Source organism: Sminthopsis crassicaudata, chromosome 3 (genome assembly GCF_048593235.1).
Source record: "Sminthopsis crassicaudata isolate SCR6 chromosome 3, ASM4859323v1, whole genome shotgun sequence".
In the NCBI taxonomy this organism is placed as follows: domain Eukaryota; kingdom Metazoa; phylum Chordata; class Mammalia; order Dasyuromorphia; family Dasyuridae; genus Sminthopsis; species Sminthopsis crassicaudata.
The window spans coordinates 308,894,545-308,914,071 of NC_133619.1; the positions used below are offsets into that span (position 1 = coordinate 308,894,545).

Here is a 19,527-nt window from a genome sequence, read left to right on the forward strand (position 1 = left end):
TAGGATATACTTTAACATGTTTAACATGTATAAGACTGCCTGCCATCTAGGGGAAGGGGTGGAGGGAGGAAAGGGAAAAGTTGGAACAGAAGTGAGTTCAAGAGACAATGTTGTAAAAAATTACCCAGGCATATGTTTTGTCAATAAAAAGCTATAATTAAAAAAAAAAAAAAGAAAAAGAAAACTCCTTGAGGGCTCAGACAGTTTTAGTAATATCTCCCGTGATTAGCAGAGTTCCTGTTACATAGTAGATGCTTAAATTGAATCGAATTTAAAAGTGAAAGGGGGTAACTGAGACCAAAAATTATGAGAACTAATGTTTTATAACTGTACTATAAGATTTGCTTTTCAATGAATTATTTTGTAAATAGAATATTCATAAAACCTTTAGAAATACCTAAGGACTATATGGTCCCTTTAAGGGTTCTGAAAGTTCTTTCTCACTACTGTTTCTAAGCTTAAGCTACTATGAATATAGAAAGAAATGCTCATTGAAAAATATTTTAAATTAAATATTATTTTCATATATTCATTCTTCCCCTCTTACCTCCTTCCTTTGTCCCCACTAATTAAGAAAGCAAAACAAAAATTGAAATGTTACACACATTTATATCTCATTCTTGTACAGGGACCATGATAATCTTCTTTTTCCTTTCAGTTTTAGTATGTTTGTTTTTAAAATGAACATTGAAAAAGCATTTTAAAAGCACCTACTATTTCATTTAAGGTAGGCAAGCCAACAACACCATGGGATTTAACATACTGAAATTTGCATAATTATCTCATTTAAGAAGAATTGTTTTGTAGAGGCTTTTGAGGTGTTATGTAAACAGTTAAAATACAAGAACCATAAATGATATTTTAAAAATTCTTTTTTACGAAATGGATGAAATCTGCTCATACATAAAGTGTTTGAATACTTAGAATTTTTGAAGGGCAAAATAAATTAATCTTTCTGAAAATGTATTTTGTCATGATCCTCTATCATTAAGAACCCATTGAAGTTCTCTCCTGCCTAGCAACTGCAGTTTCTGCAGATTGGAATTAAATGGCACCCCAACAGTTTGTATTTTTTTATAGAATATATTCTCTTACCAGGTCCCACTGCTGGCACATATGTTGAAAATAAAAATCATCCTCATACCATAGGATATTTGGCAAGCAAATTGAACCACCAATGGTATTAGATTCTAGATCCTGAAATCATCAATATAAAAATGTCTGGGCTTTATTGCCTATTGTCCCATGACTTATCTTCTGCACTGATAATATGATATATTAGATAAAGCTCTGAAATAGTCAAAAAGGTATGGATTCAAATGCTATCTTTTATACTTTCTATCTGTATGAACCTTAAGAGTTCTTTTTCCTTCACTCTTTTTCAGTTTCCCAAGTTCTAAAATAAGGAGATTGGCAAGGAAATCAAACAAAATGATAGAATTGAAGGAAGAAGTAAAGACAAACTGCCTCCACAATTATTCCAACAAAAGTTAAAATGACTATCAGAATAAATAATTAATGAGAAATAATAATAATAGGTTATTTTTCCAATGTTAGATTACAAATTCAACCCATAATCAAGTAATCATAGAAGGACCTGTAGAATAAGGGTAGTCCATTATTAAGGACCATGACTAAGTGTAAGGGACAGGTCAATTCTCCAAGAGCCTTCACATCTGTGAACATCTGAAGGAGTTGTAAAGCAGCCTTTACTGACATAGTCTACTGCTTGCGGTCTAGGAAAATAAATTGGAAGTAGAAGGAAGAAGAGGTCAGATAAAGCAACAGCCTCTCAGTGGGGAAGTGAGAGAACAGCAACTGCCTCTCAGTCTCCTGGAATCACCATCATATTCTCATCAACAATCCATGATCACAGACTCAGACACAAAAGCTCTGACTAATACTGTCAATAATTAGAGATATTCAGAGCAGATTTTGACTGAGCCTTGGTGCCTGAGCAAAACTAGTCTAGCAGTACACAACTCAGGGGTAGGCCCAGAACAGGGCTAGACTAGTAGTATGGTCACTTTGACTGAGATGAGCTTTCCAGCCTGTATAAGGCTAATATGATTGATAGGGCTGAAGTCAACTTCTATCTACTAGAGTATCATCTAGGGGTAAGTCAGAAACTATACCAAAACTAAGATTTGAAATCTATAAATCTCAGGACAATAGTGCTTCTGATATGATCCATTAAAAGTTTACTGCTACGTGTTCAAGTCACCTCTTTCATCTTTAAAGAAAACAGAACTTAGTATAAGGAGAAAAAACAACAACAACAACCACCACCAAAAAAAAAAAAAAAAAAAAAAACAGTGACTGTAACCAGATAAGAAAAGCCAAGAAGTAAGGCTAGAATAATAAGTAAACAAACAACAAAAGAGCTTTTATGAAGCCAGAAATGCCCAATTCAAAAACTCCAAATAGGAGAATAACTCCAAAAATCTATGAGCAAATCTTCTAAAAAAACAAACAAACAAAAAACAAAAAACATACTTGACCACAATATCAGGAAAAATCCATAAAATCAATGACAAAGACTTTTTAAAAAATGATTTTTTTCCTAAATGATATAAGATCTTTTGATGGAAAAATTGAGAGAGAGAGAGAGAGAGAGAGAGAGAGAGAGAGAGAGAGAGAGAGAGAGAGAGAGAGAACTTGAGGAAAGATATGAAAATAGAACTGCTCAGCTAAAGTACAAAACTCAAACCAAATATCAGACTTCTTGAACAACAAGAAATATTAAAACAAAACCAAATGCCTCCAATATTGAAGAAAGTATAAGGTATCATATTTTTAAAAATCTATAAAGGAAAGATTACTTAAGAATCACTGCAATCCCTGAAAATCATGACCAGAAAAAGTAGACTAGATATTATATTTAAAGAAATAATGAAAGAAAGCTTTCTTCATTTTTGGAAAAAGAATAAAGTGAAAATGGAAAAAAAAAATAAACTAATTTACCTCTTGAGAGAATTTCTAATGTATTAAAAAAGAAAATCAAGGAGCACTATGGTCAAAATCCAGAGCTTCAAGGTCAAAGGAAAAATCCTGAACAACTAGAAATAAGGAGTTCAAGTACTGAGAAGCCATAGTGATATTTATTTCAAATCATACAAGATTTAACAGCTTCCAATAAAAAGGAGAAAAGAAGGTGTAATATAAAAATACAAAAGGCAAAAGACATAGGTTTATAACAAGGAATAATATACCCAGAAAATAATGTAATATTATCCCAGAGGTAGCAAGATGGACCTTCAAATTTCTCCTGATTTAAAAACAACAACAAAAACAAAGATGAATAAAAATTTTGAATTATCAATCTGGGAGTAATGAGAAATATAATTATATAAGGAGAAATAGAGAAGGAAAGAGGGATTTACAAAGAAAGAAAGAGACATGATGGTACTTATTCATAATCTTATTTTAGGGAACCTTAAGCAGATAGATCAATTGAGCTACAAAGTTTGGAGTTGTAGTTGCACTAAACTAATCAAGTATCCACCTTATCTGACATGAATAGAATGATCTAGAAATGGGGGGAAGGGCACTAGGATGCCTAAGTAGGAACAAACTAGACCAGATGGGAAACAAAATAAGTCTAAGCTTACTTGCTGATTAATAGTGTGATCCAACCCATAAGCAGCCACTATACTTCCAGTCTTAGTGAGGTAGGGACAGTCAAACTCACAAAGAAAAAAAAAAAAAAAAAAAAAGGAAAGAAAAGAAAAAAATAAGAATATGTATCATCTCTATGTGAAGGTAAAATAAAGAGAACCAGGGAATTGGAAGAGATGAAGTTTTTTTCATGTCAAGCAGAATATTGAACATTAGTAATAAATGTATTGCTATTCCTTAACCCTCTTCTTTAAAAAAGGAAGGCAAACAAAAGGTATAATAATTAATTATTGTAACTACAAATGGAAAGGGAGTGAAATCACCCAAAAAATAGAAGATGGCAGAATGATTTAGAAAGCAGAATCCAAAAATGCAATGTTTACCAAAAGATACTTGAAAGATAAAAACTTGAATAGTTAAAATGAGGGGAACAGATGAAAATCTATTATGATTCAAGTGAACTCAAAAAGGCAGGGGGTAGCAATCATGGTCTCACACAAGGCAATAGCAAAAAATAGACTTGGATAAAAAAGATAGAGAAACAATATTTTCCTGAAAAGATTTAGATTCATGAATTAACATAATTGGGAAACATATATGCACTAAAAAGAAAAAAAAAACACCTAAATACTTAAAGAAAAGGATAAATGAATTGCAAGAAGTAGACAGTTAACCTTTTTTGTTGTTGTGGTTGCTGAGGCAATTGGGGTTAAGTGACTTGCCCAGGGTCACACAGCTAGGAAGTAGTAAGTGTCTGAGGCCAGGATCTCCTGACTTCAGGGCTGGTACTCTACCAACTGTACCACCTAGCTACCCCACAGTTATGCTTTAATAATAAAAGATGGAATGCTATAGATCCCTGTCACAGTGAGAAAATCTAACCTAAGATAAACAATAAATCATTTAAGAACCTGAATGGAATTAAAAACAAAAATTAGAAATGGTAGTTAATGATAACTAGATACTGCAATAGATGGAGTGTCAGACCTGAATATTCAAATTCAAACCCAGCCACTGATACTTATTATCTATGTAACCCTGTGGAAATCACTTAACCTATTTGCCTAAATTTCCTCATCTATAAAATGAGCTGGAGAAGGAAATGGCAAATCACTCCAGAATCTCTGCCAAGAATACCCATATGGGATTACAAAGAGTAATATATGACAAATAAATAAACAACCCACAATCAAAATATTGTAGATCTCTGGCAATTATCGAATGGGAACAGAAGGGAGCATGCATATTTATCAGATGTATATGGTACCTTTACAAAAAATGATCATATATTAGGGGGAAGAAGAGAAGATTAAATTTGATGTCTGAATTCTAAATATATAATCTTTTTACCACTCCATCATTTTCTTTGAAAGGTCTCTTTTTTGAAATACCTTAAAAAAATCTTCCTTGAGAAGCATCAAAGTATAATTGCAATAGAATGGGACTTGTATTCAATAAGTCCTGATTGTGAATGTTGAATCAGATACTCATGAGATGTGATATTGTACAAGATTTTGTGGCTTAATCTCCCCATCTATAAAATGGGAGAGATGAGTTGTATTTGATGGCCTCTAAAAATCTCTTTTGGCTCCAAACATAGGATCCTATAATCCAGATCCATATTTCCATATGCCAGTCCACAATTATAGGTACCTAAATTGAATATATCCAGTTGATGACCATAAGACAACTAATTGGCTCAATGGATAGAACACCAGATTTGAGGACAAGACTCATCTTCCTAAACTCAAATCTGACTTTATCCCCTGGATAATTTAACCCAGTTTGCCTCAGTTCCTCATCTATAAAATGAACTGGAGATTGAAGTGACAAATTACTGTAGTATCTTTGCCAAAGAAGCCCTCTAGGGATCAAAAGAGTTGCACATAAAAGATATGAATGAACAAATTGGTAACCATAGAGGCTTTTTCCTGAAGTACTGAAACAGTGAGCTTCATTCCCTGATGTATATCTCTTAAAAGCTGCAAAAAGCTGTAGTATAGTAATGATACTTGTAATATCTGTTACTATAGAGGCTGAGGCTAATGGGACTCTTGATTTGCATTGAATTAAGTAGATTAGATCTCTACACTAAATACAGCATCAAGCTCTACAATTGATAAGTAATAGGTTTAGATCCTTAAAAATGTTCCCTGCACTTCAGTGCTGGCCACAATAGAGGAAATGTCTCAAAATATAGTTGTTATTAGCACAGAGATAAATAAATTGGCTTTGTTGTCAGTTGGAATGCATTTCATTTGAGATTATCTCTAGTTTGTCCTGTACAAATGTTCGTTGTAAGTCATTATTTTCATATTGTCTTCACCATTAACCTGTGAGCTCTTTGAAAACAGTATTTTATTTTTTATTTCTTTTCTTTTCTTTTCTTTATATTCCCAGTATTTAGCCCTATGCCTGGTATCTAGTAGGTTCCTAAGAAATGTTTTTTAAACTTGACTAATCATATATAAATTAATTTTAGTCACCAAAAGGTCCTCTTGAAAGTTAGGTAAGGCAGCTGAATTCTTGCCCAGATCAAATTTTAGCTGTAACTCCACAGTGAGACAATCCCCAATAACTAAGCCAAAGTTGACATAGTAATTTCCAGTTTACCAGTGATTCACCCTTTTAATGACAAACATTAAATGGCTGGAATTTTTTTTTAATCTTAAAACAAATCTCCAGAACATGTTCATATTTACTGTCTGATCTAAAGAGCCAGACTCTTAGGGATTTGCAAGTTTCTGAAGAAAGTTCAGATATTCATCCATGTTACCCATGGGAGGACTGGTGTTTTTGGTGAAACACTGAAGGGCTAACACTTGCACTACGACTGTAATAAGATCATTATCCATCATGCCTCCTATTGACTTCAGAAATTTTAGATCAGTTGGGTCATCTCTCAGTTTTTAGTAAGTTGGAATAGAGTAAGATAATGTAGTTTATTATGCACTTAGCCTAGGGATGAATAGAAAACTATTTTCTACATTAGATATTGTAGTATATGCTATCTTTAAGAAGTTGAAGAAAGCAATTTCCAAGACATGATGGAATAGAGAGGGTAATTGTATATTTTTATAATATCCTGATATACTCCCTAGTTGATGTTCTTTCTATGATACAAACTGTGCAAATATAAATATGAGTAACAAAACTACAAAAGTGCTAATTTGATATGAAATGTTGAAACACCTTTGGAAGATATCAGGTCATCAAGGTCTGAGGGTCAAATCCCAGAGAACAGAGTATTTCTTAGCAAGACCAATCATTGCAAGTGCAAGGACCCAACTCTTTTCCTGGAGTTTCCTATATATTCATTATATTATGGCATAGATTTTTATCTATAGATGTCCAGTTGTCATGCTTTACAATGTCAATGGATACATAACTTTAATGACACATATTTTTATTTTCTCAATATAGACTGCAATTGATTGAGACTTCTTAAAGATTTGATGTTTTCCCATAGACATTACTCAAAGGATATACTCAATATATCAAAAAACTACTTAAGTATTTTTGTATTTTATTTGTACCAGATCAACATTCAGATTACCCATCTATGATCCTTTCCTCTTGCTAAGAGATTAACTCACCTCTTTTTCTGGTCATATTTTTCTTGGTTATCTTTTGCCTATACTTTTTTGCATGTAGCTCATATCTAAAAATATACCACTATTTATGTTCTTCATTGTAGCTGGGATGTTTTTTGTTTAATCACTTTTTCAGTCATATCCAACTCAGTGACCCCCTGAGAGTTTTTCTTGGCAAAGATATTAGAATGTTTTGACATTTTCTTTTGTAGCTCATTTTAAAGATCAGGAAACTGAGGCAAAAAGCATTAAGCAACTTACTCAAGCTCACACAGCTAGTAATGGTCTAAAGCTTAATATGAACTCAAGAAGAGGTGGGATTCTATATCAGGGACTCTATCCACCACTGCACCACCTAGCTGTCCTTCATTTTGAATTATCTATTTCTAATTCTTTGGAGATGGTAAGATTCACAACTAAAGAGATTATTTGAAAAATGCCTCATTGATCACCTGAAAATTATTTGAGAAATTCTAGGGGTGAATAAGAGATTGTTTCAAGAGTCCATGAAGTAATTCAACATTGCCTTTCTCTTTGTTTATTCCAAGTCCTTATGGAAGCAGATAATTTGAACATATCTTTATGTTACACTTTCTCTGAATAAATTAGTTTTTCAAGCTTCATTCTAAGTTTTTTTTTTTCTACCAGAAACTTCTAAGTTAAACTACATGGTATTCTATGTTGAATATGAAAATACTAATTTTTGTTTTGTGTTTGTTTGCATCAGAGTTGAAAATTATCACTTAAAAATAAACTATATGATATGGCAAAAGGAGGTGATTGTCATAAGCAATATCATTCCAAAGGAGTCCAATATGCCATTGTAGCCTTGACTGATAATCACTATCTGTAATACCTAATTTTAGGTATTAGTTCAAAAACTCATTAAGAAACAGATCCAGAAGACACTATTGGTCAAGAAGCAATGTGGAGATTTGACTTCTGGGTTTATTATGTCTCATTGCAGTCAATAAAATTGATGGCCTATGCCACAAATTCAGTTTCAGGGTACTGAAGTAGAGCCAATCCCAGAGCAACTAAGATTTTATATCTATGAGTATCTTGCTGTAATCAAAGATAATAGTATAAAGTGAAATTGACAATAGACTCAAATATTGTCCAGTGAGAGAAGCCATGTCCTCCCATGGTAGGGGAATTCATTGATGATGAAACTCTCCACATATGTTTCAGACACATATTTATCTCCTGAGAAAGGTAGAAAGAAAAAAATTTAACTGTAATACAATTCATACTGTTATGTTGAATGTTCAATTGAGAAGGCCTAAATGGTAGATACATAGATAGTACATTTTGAGAGTATGTTCTGAGTAGTGTCTATGGGAAATCATGACACTAGCTAAGAAGTTATGCAAGAAATGAGATAATACTAAAGAATAAATAACTATGGGATAAAGTTATACTCAATGATGTAGTCATACATACATATACTGAACATCTACACACACAAACATACACACACACACACACATAGTGCCACACTCAGCAAAATGCCAGTCAAATAGTAAGTGATTAATAAAAAATTTTACATATCCATATATATTACTCGCTATTATTTATCTAGTTAGCTCTTTTTATCTATCATCGTTACCACAATACCAAAACAATAGATGTTCATATGGAGTTTTAAATATTTCAAGGTGTTTTTCTCAGAACAAACATAAGCAAGGGTTAAGAACACTATAATAAATTGGCTTGTATATTCATATATTCATTAATTCACTATGTGTTAAATATCACTTATGTTCCAATTACTATGATAGTTACTACAGTAGGCATTAAATTAAGACATTCACTGACAATTAAATTAAAGTATATTCTAGGAATTTGAGAATGAAGAGAATTGATCACTTTTCCCTCTGTACTTCAGTGGTCTTTATTTTGTAGCAAATACTGTCCAAATAAGTTACTGTATAGTATCTGAAACAAAAAAGGAAGTCATACACAAAACTTACATTTCCAAAGGAGACTGATTAAAGTATATTATTTATGGCCTAAGGGACACAGAATGAGATAGTAGACTTTCAAACACCTATACAAATTAAGAGGATGGCATTGCAGCTACCCAGACTGAAGTCCCATTGAAACTTCAAAGATGGCTTCTAGATATTCCTTTTTTAACAGAAAAAAAAAAGATTTGGTTATTATTGGGGAACAATATGTAATATGTTATTTCTATTCCAAATCTATACTTGTAAATCATGAACACAATAATTGAAAGAGATGAAAATATTACACTGGGATCTCTCCTGATTTAATAAAGTTTAGTTGAGAAGTGAGACATGGACTTGGTCTTCTTAATGATATCAGATGCTATAGAGCTGTCTTGATCAAGATAGGCATGTTATTTCTGAGATTATTACTGGTTAAAAATAGGAAGACTTTCTGAGCTGGCCTTCAGCCAATTAATTCTTATGGGATTTATGTCACTTAAGGGCCAGAATGTGCTTGATTCATTCTCTCAAATGAAGGATCAAAGGCTCCAGAGATGTGCTTACATTTTTTTCTTCTTCTTTTCCCCTTCTTGTTATTCTACATGTGTGAACTGTAACATAGAGTCCATGCCAATATACAAAGTGTCCTACAAGGAGAAAACCCTAACTTATTAATATGATTGTCTAAATGTGTGTATATCCATGTATATGCTATACAAAGCATTATTTATTCATTTACACACAACCCTAAAGGAAAGAAGGATAGAATTTGCTATAACAAAATTCTAAGCAAAACTCTTATACACATGAGAAGGTAGAATTATAGAACTAAAGTGACCTAACTTTATAGAAAACATTGCAACTGTTAAAGTTTTGTTGGCCTTGACACAATATAAAATCAAAATTGAAACAGTTCTTGTCCTCATGGTGTTTCCTGATATCATGAGAATTTCAGTGATTTAATTATGTCTTGGTAAAAGTCTGAATCCAGTTCTCATTTCAAGTCCAATGTTCTATATATTTACAACTGTAAATTGTATCTATAAAAATAAATACAATATTTGCCATTTAATGGTTTGATGTTTGAAAATTGCTTCACATGATAACTTATTTGACTCTCATAACAATTGTAAAGTATGTGCTATGATTACTCCTCTTTTACAAATAAGGAAACTAAATCTGGAGGATATTAGGTGAATTGTTATATTCACATAGGTAATAAGTTTTTGAGGTTCTGGTCTCTTGATTCTAAGACAAACAATTTATAATCAACTCTACCTACCAGACTAAGTAGGTATCTTTTTAAGGAGCTGTCAATAAATAATGATTAATAAATTATTTAATTTATTAATAAATTAATAAATAAATAAAATTGATTTTTCGTTTCCAAAAATAATTTGTACCCATTATGATTGATAGACCCTTATCAGTCTGAATATGTAGCAGTCATAATTTCCATATACAGTTGTATATTTCCATATACAGCAACAATACTGTTGTTGACATTTTCCAAAATGATGATTTCACCCTCACAGAGCAGCTGAACAGCAAAGTGTCATTTAATTTTTACAGTGAGGAGTTGAACCCAATGAAATTGACTACAGAATGTGCATTTGATATGATGACAGTTCTTTATCTTTAAAAAAGCATACAAATCATGTGAACTCTTCAAAAACATCAGTGTTGTTTTTACATCTCTGACAATTGAAGGCCAAAAAAAATTGCATGCAAAACATCCCACAGATTATTCATGGGAAAAAAAATTCAAAGTCCAAACATCTGCAAAAATAAAAATGGTGACAACTATATTTTGGGACTTTGGTGGTATGTTTTAACAAAGACTAGAATACAGTGATAAGTACTTCCAACTGAGAATTTCTTCATGTCATTGTGAAGTCATCATTTGAGTTGAAAAGACAAAATGCCCCAAAAAGGAGTTATTTGGAAATAAGACAAAACCCATCAGGTTGCCAAAGCAATACTGAAATATATCCAGGAGTAGAAATTTGAGTTTTTATTTCATTCACTGTGTAATTCTATTATAACAATTATTTTGTTCTTGTCGACTTGTGATTTCTTCAGTATGGGGAACTCCCAGTGTGAAAACTAAAACCATTGGTGTGAATGCACAACTCCTATGAAAAGTATAACATCAGATAGTTTCCTCAGACCCTGAGAAAGCAAATGACTTGCCTCTAGTCACACAACATTACAGGTCAGAAGCAGGCTTTGAACTCAGAACTTCCTGATCCAAAATTTATTCCATTATTCATTCACTTTATACTCTCTCTCTGTTTTTTTGTCTTCCTGCTTTCATGAGCCTGACAAGAAATGTTATTTAATTAAAAAATAATAATTAGTATATGGTGAGTAAAATACAATAAGGATGCCTTAAAATAAATCCATTTTATTTTTTCCTGTTGGAAAAACTCAAAATCCACAAATGGCTAACTAATTTCATATCTTTATAAAGTAACACTTGATCACAAATCACATGCAGAGATACCAATTCACATAATTCCCAACTTGTTTTTGATTTTTCAAAATTCCTGTCACACCACCCCCAATTCCAATTTTCAATTATATAGGTAACAAATGATTGGTTTGTTGGGTCTATCATGTCAATAACCATCTTTTTTTTCACTTCATAACCTCCCTATGCCTTTGCAGTAGCTTTAGGCATCTTCTGTAAGCTGTCAAACCTTTCTAACCACTTTTCAAACACTATGATTTATCCAAGTTAGGATAAGCAATGCATGCCAGTTTGACACATGGTTTCACATCCCTGAGAGAATGTCAAAGAAAATGTCCAACAAAGCTTTAAAAAATAAAAAGAAAGGAAGAAAGAGAAAAAAAAAGGGTTGTCAATTCTGGGATGACTTGACTGAAATAAGTCCTTTAGCCCTTTAATCTGCATCAAGCCTCCACAGAATCTGGGTCAAAGAGATCACCACAACTATTACAACTAAGTGATGCCTATGAAAATAACTGCAGAAGTCAAATTCTGGCTCTCTTATAATATTTTTACCTTTCTTTCCTTACTGCATTTCTAGGGGGTCATGATTGTTAAAGCATGACCATGAAGTCAAAAATACTTGATGGTCAAGAAGTAACTAGAATAGCATGTGATCATATGTAATGATATGCAAAGGCCCTGAGGTTAAAAGTTAATAAGTCAGGTATAGCTATTATCACCATTTCACATATAATGTCATTTCAATGATAAGGGGCTACAATACTTGCCCAAAATCATTCATGGAATTTTAAATGGTATTAAGAACAGGACAAGTCAGCTCACCTAAGTCCGTTACTGGTAATGTTGTTAGCTCCTGAGTTTCCATTTTTTCCATTTCTTCATTTTTTTCATACTCAGGTAAGTAAAGGTTTTATAACTTTATTTTTCATATATTTTGACAGTTAAAAAGGATAATTTTAGAAATACTATCAATTTTTAAGTTGATTTGATGATGAATAACTTAGCAATTAGAGAAAGAAAATGTGAATAAATGACACTGTCTTAACATATTTACATTATAGATTTAGAGAAGGGACCTCAGGGGCCATCTAAGTCTAAAGCCCTCATTTTACAGCCAAGAAAACTAAGACCTGGGCAATTTTAGTGACTTATTTGCTGTCATAGAAATAGTAGCAGAATTTGAATCCAGTTTGTTTCCTGAACTTCCATTGTACCAAACTGCCTCTTAGCAACAACAACAACAACAACAACAACAACAACAACAAAAAAAAAACCTGTTCCTAAGATTTTGCTTGTATAAGAAAGAGAAACATAGACATAGATACATAGATAGATAGATAGATAGATAGATAAACAGGAAAAGTAAATAACATATCTTTCCTTTTTATTTTCCTTCCTTCCACCATGGATAGTATAATAAAATAACTAGATTAGGAGGCAGGAGATGATAGAAATTCTTGTCCTCTGCCATTATGACTTTGGACAAACCACTGGACATCCATTCTAATAATGAAAATGGTGGCATTGAAGCATATAACCTCTCAGGTTCCTTCCAGTTCTAGGATTCTATTAGTTACAGTGTGATTGGAAGTAGTGGATAGCAGAAATTTTTTGTGTGTTTATTTTGTTTGACTAACAAAATTATACAGATGGATTTTTAAATGATCTTTTCCCTTAGAAACTAGGATTTGTATCCACAAAGGGATAATATCTTCTAATATAAATAAATAAATGAACATAAAAATGAATAGATAAATAAGTTTGGCTTAGCCAGTAGAGATCAAGTATGATAAAGAAAAAGTAGAAACAAGAAAAGCATCAAGGAAAAAAAGAAACTATAAAAGATGTTCACTTTGTATTTATGACCAAGTTTTTCTCACAAGGCCTCAAGTTCTGTTTTAAAAAAATAGAGATTTTCTTGTTCAAATAGACCTCTCTATCCATATCTCTTTATAATTCCTCTATTCTATCAGTCTCAAAGTAATAATGTGCAAAAACATAGTCTGAAATTATGGTAGGAATGATCTGTTTTTCACTCTGAATGGGGTATCAATTCCCAGGTCTATACAATTGGGTAATCTTCCACATCAAATGCTCAGCAGGAGTCAAGAAGCTCCAATAGTTATTGGGAAAGTGACATTTTTATTCCATAGAATACCTTCCAATAAAACAAGTACATTGTTTTCATGAAAACCTTTATATCTCTCATCTTGGGAATTGTTGTATTAACATTCCAGTTAGTGCTTCCAGTAGAAGTCATATAGCTGTCTGTGAACTCAGAGGTCAGAAACAGTTGGAAATGATCACCATCTAATATCCTAACTTTTCACATCTAACTGCAAGGCACAGATCTTTTTTTAAATGTATACTGCTTTAAAATAACCAGATAAATGCCCTCAAATGACTCACCAACCTCTGTTGAATCACTTCCAATTACTGTTAGCAAATAACATTTATGAATGAGGCAACAATAAGGCCATGGAGAATGCTTCACTTGAATACACCTAGCCAGTTCAAAAAAGGAACTAATCTAGAAAGCTAACCTCAGGATTGGCAATAATTTTTGTGATGGTATCTGCAGTCTAGGAAAGAGTTTAACTTTTATGTAATTTTAAATATTTTTGAGTAATGTTACACATAAGAGTTATATTATCCTGATTAGGCTTTTACAGTAAGCCAGAAACATTAACAAGGTTATGGCCTGATTTAGTTGCCATATCCCTATTGTTTAAAAAAAAAAATGGGGGTGGGGGGAAGTTTAATTGAAGAAAAAAATTAAAGAAGACTTCTCAGTGCATTAAGATCAAAATATGGTATTGATTTACTTTTATAGAAGTAATGGTCAATTACCTCATAAATTATTCATACAGCCGCCTTTGGTTTCACCCATTATTGTTAAGGTTGCCATCAATAGTCATTCATCACACTCTGGCAGTAGAACAAGTTTCAGTTGCTCTTCATTAAAAGAAACAATGCTGTAAGGCAGGTTTGTCTGACTTCCTACATGATTCCCCCAGGCCAGTCATCATGTAAGAGGAACACACACTCCCTAGTAATGCATGTAACAGGCCAGAAGTCAGATCAACTGCTTTTTCCAAGCAGATAATTCTTTCCATATCTTGATTTTCCTAGTGATCCAGTAAGCTCTTTGTAAAAATATTAAATAATCAATCAACATTAATTTATTAAGTATGTGCCATGTGCTAGAAATTCTGTTGGACATTGGGGGGAGTAGGTGACTTAATGAAACAATTCCAAACCTAAAAGAGTTTGCTTTCTATTATACAACATATTCAGATATAAATAAATGCAGGATTTTTGTTTGACTGAATCTGTGATTTCATTAGTGAATATTACTCCTGGCTAAGAAATTTATTCTGTCAATGTTGACTTGCATCTGTATTATAATTTACAAGTCTGTGAGAGTTGTCTAGGGCACTGAGAAATTAAATGACTTATCAATGGCCACATAATGAATGTGTGTCAGAGAAAGGACTTGAAGTGAAATTTCCTAATACCCAGGTAAGCTTTCTATAGACATATATAAAGGAAATTTTAAAAAATGAGAAGGGACACTAATAATTGGGGACATCAGGAGGGTCTCTGGAAGGAGCTAGAACTTAAAATGACCTCTGAAGGGAGTTAAGGTCACATAGCTGTTACATGCTTGAGGCAAGATGATGCTGGATAAGGAATGAATTCTCAATATTGACAATAACCAAATTTCTTAGTGCCCTAAAAACTGGGCTAAACAACAGATTCAAAACTAAATTATAATTTAAAGCTCACTGATTTCCCTTTTTTTTAATTTTTAATTTTATTTCAAAATGATCAGAAAGGGGATAAAAAGAGCCACTTAATTACTAATCTTTTAGTTTGCATATCTTCTAATTAATGTTACATAAGAAAAAGAAATTTTATCACCCAAATAATCTTTTGTCAAAACTTTTAGGGAGTCTATAAAAAGTGCACAACTTAATTTCAGGGTTATTGAAATTTTCTGATATATATTTTATTTGAAATAGGGGTAAGGTTTTCTAATAGAGAAGAATTTGGATGATACTGTAACTTAGGATGACAATATAATTACACTCTCCAAATCCACTTCAATTCTTTAAAATTCAGATGTAATTTGATTGAAACATAACAGTATTATAGAGATATTATCAAAATCTTACTGTAGATGATTTCCCCCCCTTAAAATAGAGAAGAATGAGGAGTAATGTCAGTTAAACATTAACACTGACATAACAGACATAAATAACATCTATGCTATTATCCGAAATCCTTTCATTAAAGGAATAAACAAAAGAAGATGCATTGAAAATGATTGCACCCTAGGTATGCATTTGTGTTTTAAAATGCAATCAACATTTTTTCCAGCACAACTAATACCTGTTAACCATTTCCCAAGACTAAACTTAAGATGTGAAAGCAATTATTGAAAAGGGAATTATGTCATTCAACTATTTGTGCCAAACCAGTGATCCTGACCTTTGGCTTTGAATACACTGAACTGATTTGCTCTGTTAATGTCTCAAAAAATGAACTTTTAGGACAAAATTAATTTCAATTCAATTTTAAAAACAAATATCTATTATCATTTCTGAAAGGAAAGTATAATAAAAGGCAAGAATTTTCAAAAGGTAAGGGAAGTACTCGTTTGCTTCTTTTTTATAAAGCTAAGTTATTTTGAGGTCATATAACAGCTTCATAATGGATAGTCAATTCAATAAGTGTTTTTTTAATGTCTATGAGCATTGGGAGCATAAAATTAATCAATTAATAAGCATTTATCAAGTCCTCTTATTTAAGGGCATTGTGCTAAGCACTGGGTATACTATAGCTTCTTGGAGCCAAAGGTGAGAATTAGATACATCAGGTGGACACTTTTAGAATTGTCTTAGGAAGATTCTCAAGATCACTTGGCAGGGTAAAAAACCAGACACTGAGGTCCTTTCTTGATCCAAATTGCTAAGCATTCCAACTCTACAGCAGAAAGCACAATTCCACTGGGCTGGCCACATTGTTCAAATACCAAATGTGTGCTTGCCAAGATTATTTTATGGAGAATAGGAATAAGTGCTCACAAGGTGATCAGAAAAAAAAATAATATAAGATTACTCAAGATACTTACTTGAATAAGTAATACTCTAAAGAACTCTAAAGAAGTTTAGAGTCAATTATATGACATGGGAGACACTAATACAGGACCACTCAACATGGTGGGCCCTAGTACTGTGCTCTATGAGCACAGCAGAATGAAATTAGTCCAAAAGAAATGAGAGATGTACAAAATTAAAGAAACTACATCAAAAATTTATATGTACTATTTGTGTCCAACCTGTGGTAGAGCACTCTTAGCTGGTATTCATCTGATTAGCCACAATTGGACATTCTTTAAATCAACTTTTATATAGTGATGTCATTTTGGTCCTCTTCAAGAATGAAGGACAATAATTGACTAGCAAGGAACTAAATATGCAAAGACAAAATTCAAATAATTTTTGTTCTCAATGAGCTTCCCTTTTACTAGGGAAGATGTTCCCTAAAAGGCAAGTTGATAGAACAGAAAGACCTATGGATTTGGAGGCAGATGAACCTGTGTTCAGATTGTATGGATTATCTGTGTGACCATGGGCATATCACTTAATTACTTTAGATTTCAGTTTCCTTACATGTAAAATGAAAGCCCTTTTGATTCTAAACTTGTGATCCTCTCTGTATACATATATACATACATACTTACAAAATGCAAAAATAAATGTAGGATGGTTTAGGAAAAGAGAACACTAGCATTTTGGGTGAATATGAACTTTAATTAGAAGTTAATACTTAAGCTGGATCTTAAAGGGGATTACATTGTACAGATTTTTAGCGAGTACAAATTCTAAACCAAAGGCATAGTCATTACAAAGGTCCATATATTATATCTGTGAGGAAAAGCAAGAAAGTATATTTGACAGAAACTTAGAGTTTAAGAAGTTGAGTGATTTTTAAGGTTGTAAAATTGAAGTTTGGAACCAGTTGTGAAGGGCTTTATTTATTTTAAAAATAAAAATAGCTTTTTATTTTTCAAGATACTCGCAAATATAGTTTTCAACATTGACCCTTGAAAAACCTTGTATTCCAAAATTTTCCCCTTTCTTCCCCGAATCTCCCTCCCCTGGACAGCAAGTAATTCAAAATACATATGCAATTCTTCTAAACATATTTCCACATTTATCACATTGTACAAGAAAAATCTGAACAAAAGAGGGAAAATGAGAAAAAAACAACAACAAGCAAACAACAACATCAAAGGTGAAAATACTATGATGTGATCCATATTCATTCTCTATAGTCATCTCTCTACATTTGGATGGTTCTTTCCATCAAAAGTCTACTGGAATTGTTATTGTTGGAAAGAGCCAAATCCATCACAGTTGATCATCACATGATCTTGTTGCTGTGTACATTAGTTTCTTGGTTCTACTCACTTCACTTAGCATCAGTTCATATAAGTCTTTCCAGGTTTTTCTGAAATCAACCTAATCATCATTTCTTATAAAACAATAATATTATATTACATACATATACTATAACTTATTTAGGCATTCCTCAACTGATGGGCATCCACTCACTTTCTGGTTACTAGCCATTACAAAAAGGGCTGCTATAAACACTTTTGCACATGTAAATTCTTTTACCTTTTTTGTGAGTTCTTTGGGATACAAACCTAGTAGATTGAATAGTATGCACAATTTTATAGCCCTTTGGGCATAGTTGTGAAGGGGCTTTATAAAACAAACAAAGGAGTTTACATTTGACCCTTCAGGAAATTGGAGATTGGAATTTTTTAAGCAAAGGATTGTCTCATTATAAGAGGATTGTCTTTTATAAAAATCAAATGAGATATTTGCAAAAATATTTAGCACATAGTAAGCTTTGCACTTAATATGCTCTTAAATGCATAATCTTTCTTTTCTTCTTTCCTATTCCTCCTGTGGTCTGAACAGGGCAGAGTACAATAGAGATATTGACTACCTTGCAATTGGGCACTATCCTTCTTTCAGTGTAGTCTAAAATCCAGCTTTTTTGGGGGGGGGGAGGGGGGCGGGGAGTGGCCTAGAGCTGTTGCGCTTTCAATGCACCAAAATTTCCAGTTCTTTTTAGGACAAATTTTTGTTTAACCATATCTCTTTTTTTACAAAGTTGATTGTTTTTTCTAATTCATGTGAAAATCTTCATGATCCAGAATGATAAAAACTTCAAATTCATGGAATCAAAGGAATTAGGGCAGGATAACCTTGAAAAAAGAATACTCCAAAATGTTATACTTCTCTTAAAGAAGGTAAAGAAGAATGATATGGAACAGAGCTTAGATTTGTTTTGTTTTATCCCAGAAACTATATGTAGGACCAAATGACTAAAGTATATAGATTTTGCAGAGGCAAAATTAGGTTTGATGTAAAAAAAAAGACTATTAATTAGAACTATCTAGAAGTAAAGAGGTTTGCCTAGAGAGGAATTCCCTTTTATTGTAGGTTTTCAAGCAAAGGCTGATCATTTGTCAAGTACATTTCAGGAAACTTTCTTTTTTAGATAGGAAATGAGTTGGATGGTTTTTGATATATAGTTCCTTTTTAGTTCTGAAATTTTGGATTCTGTGCCTTTAAATTAATGTCTCTTGGCTTGGATTGGAATATACCATCTGTATCTAGGGAAAAGCTGGAGACTAAATGTGGTTCAAAACATAGTGTTTTCACCTTTCTTGATGTTGTATGTTTGTTTTCTTTTTTGTGGTTTTTCATTTTGGATCTGATTTTTCTTGTACAACATGACAAAATACCTGATTTTCAAAATGTATATAAAGATAGATTTCAAAATTCACCCTTGAAAAACTTTG

General features: G+C 32.4%; 1 non-coding gene across 1 annotated transcript; it reads right to left on the reverse strand.

The window, feature by feature from the left end:
• Positions 1-583: 583 nt before the first annotated feature.
• LOC141565201 (U6 spliceosomal RNA) lies at positions 584-688 on the reverse strand. The gene has a single exon (XR_012488887.1). It is a non-coding gene; the product is annotated as a U6 spliceosomal RNA (small nuclear RNA).
• Between the last annotated feature and the right edge of the window lie 18,839 nt (positions 689-19,527).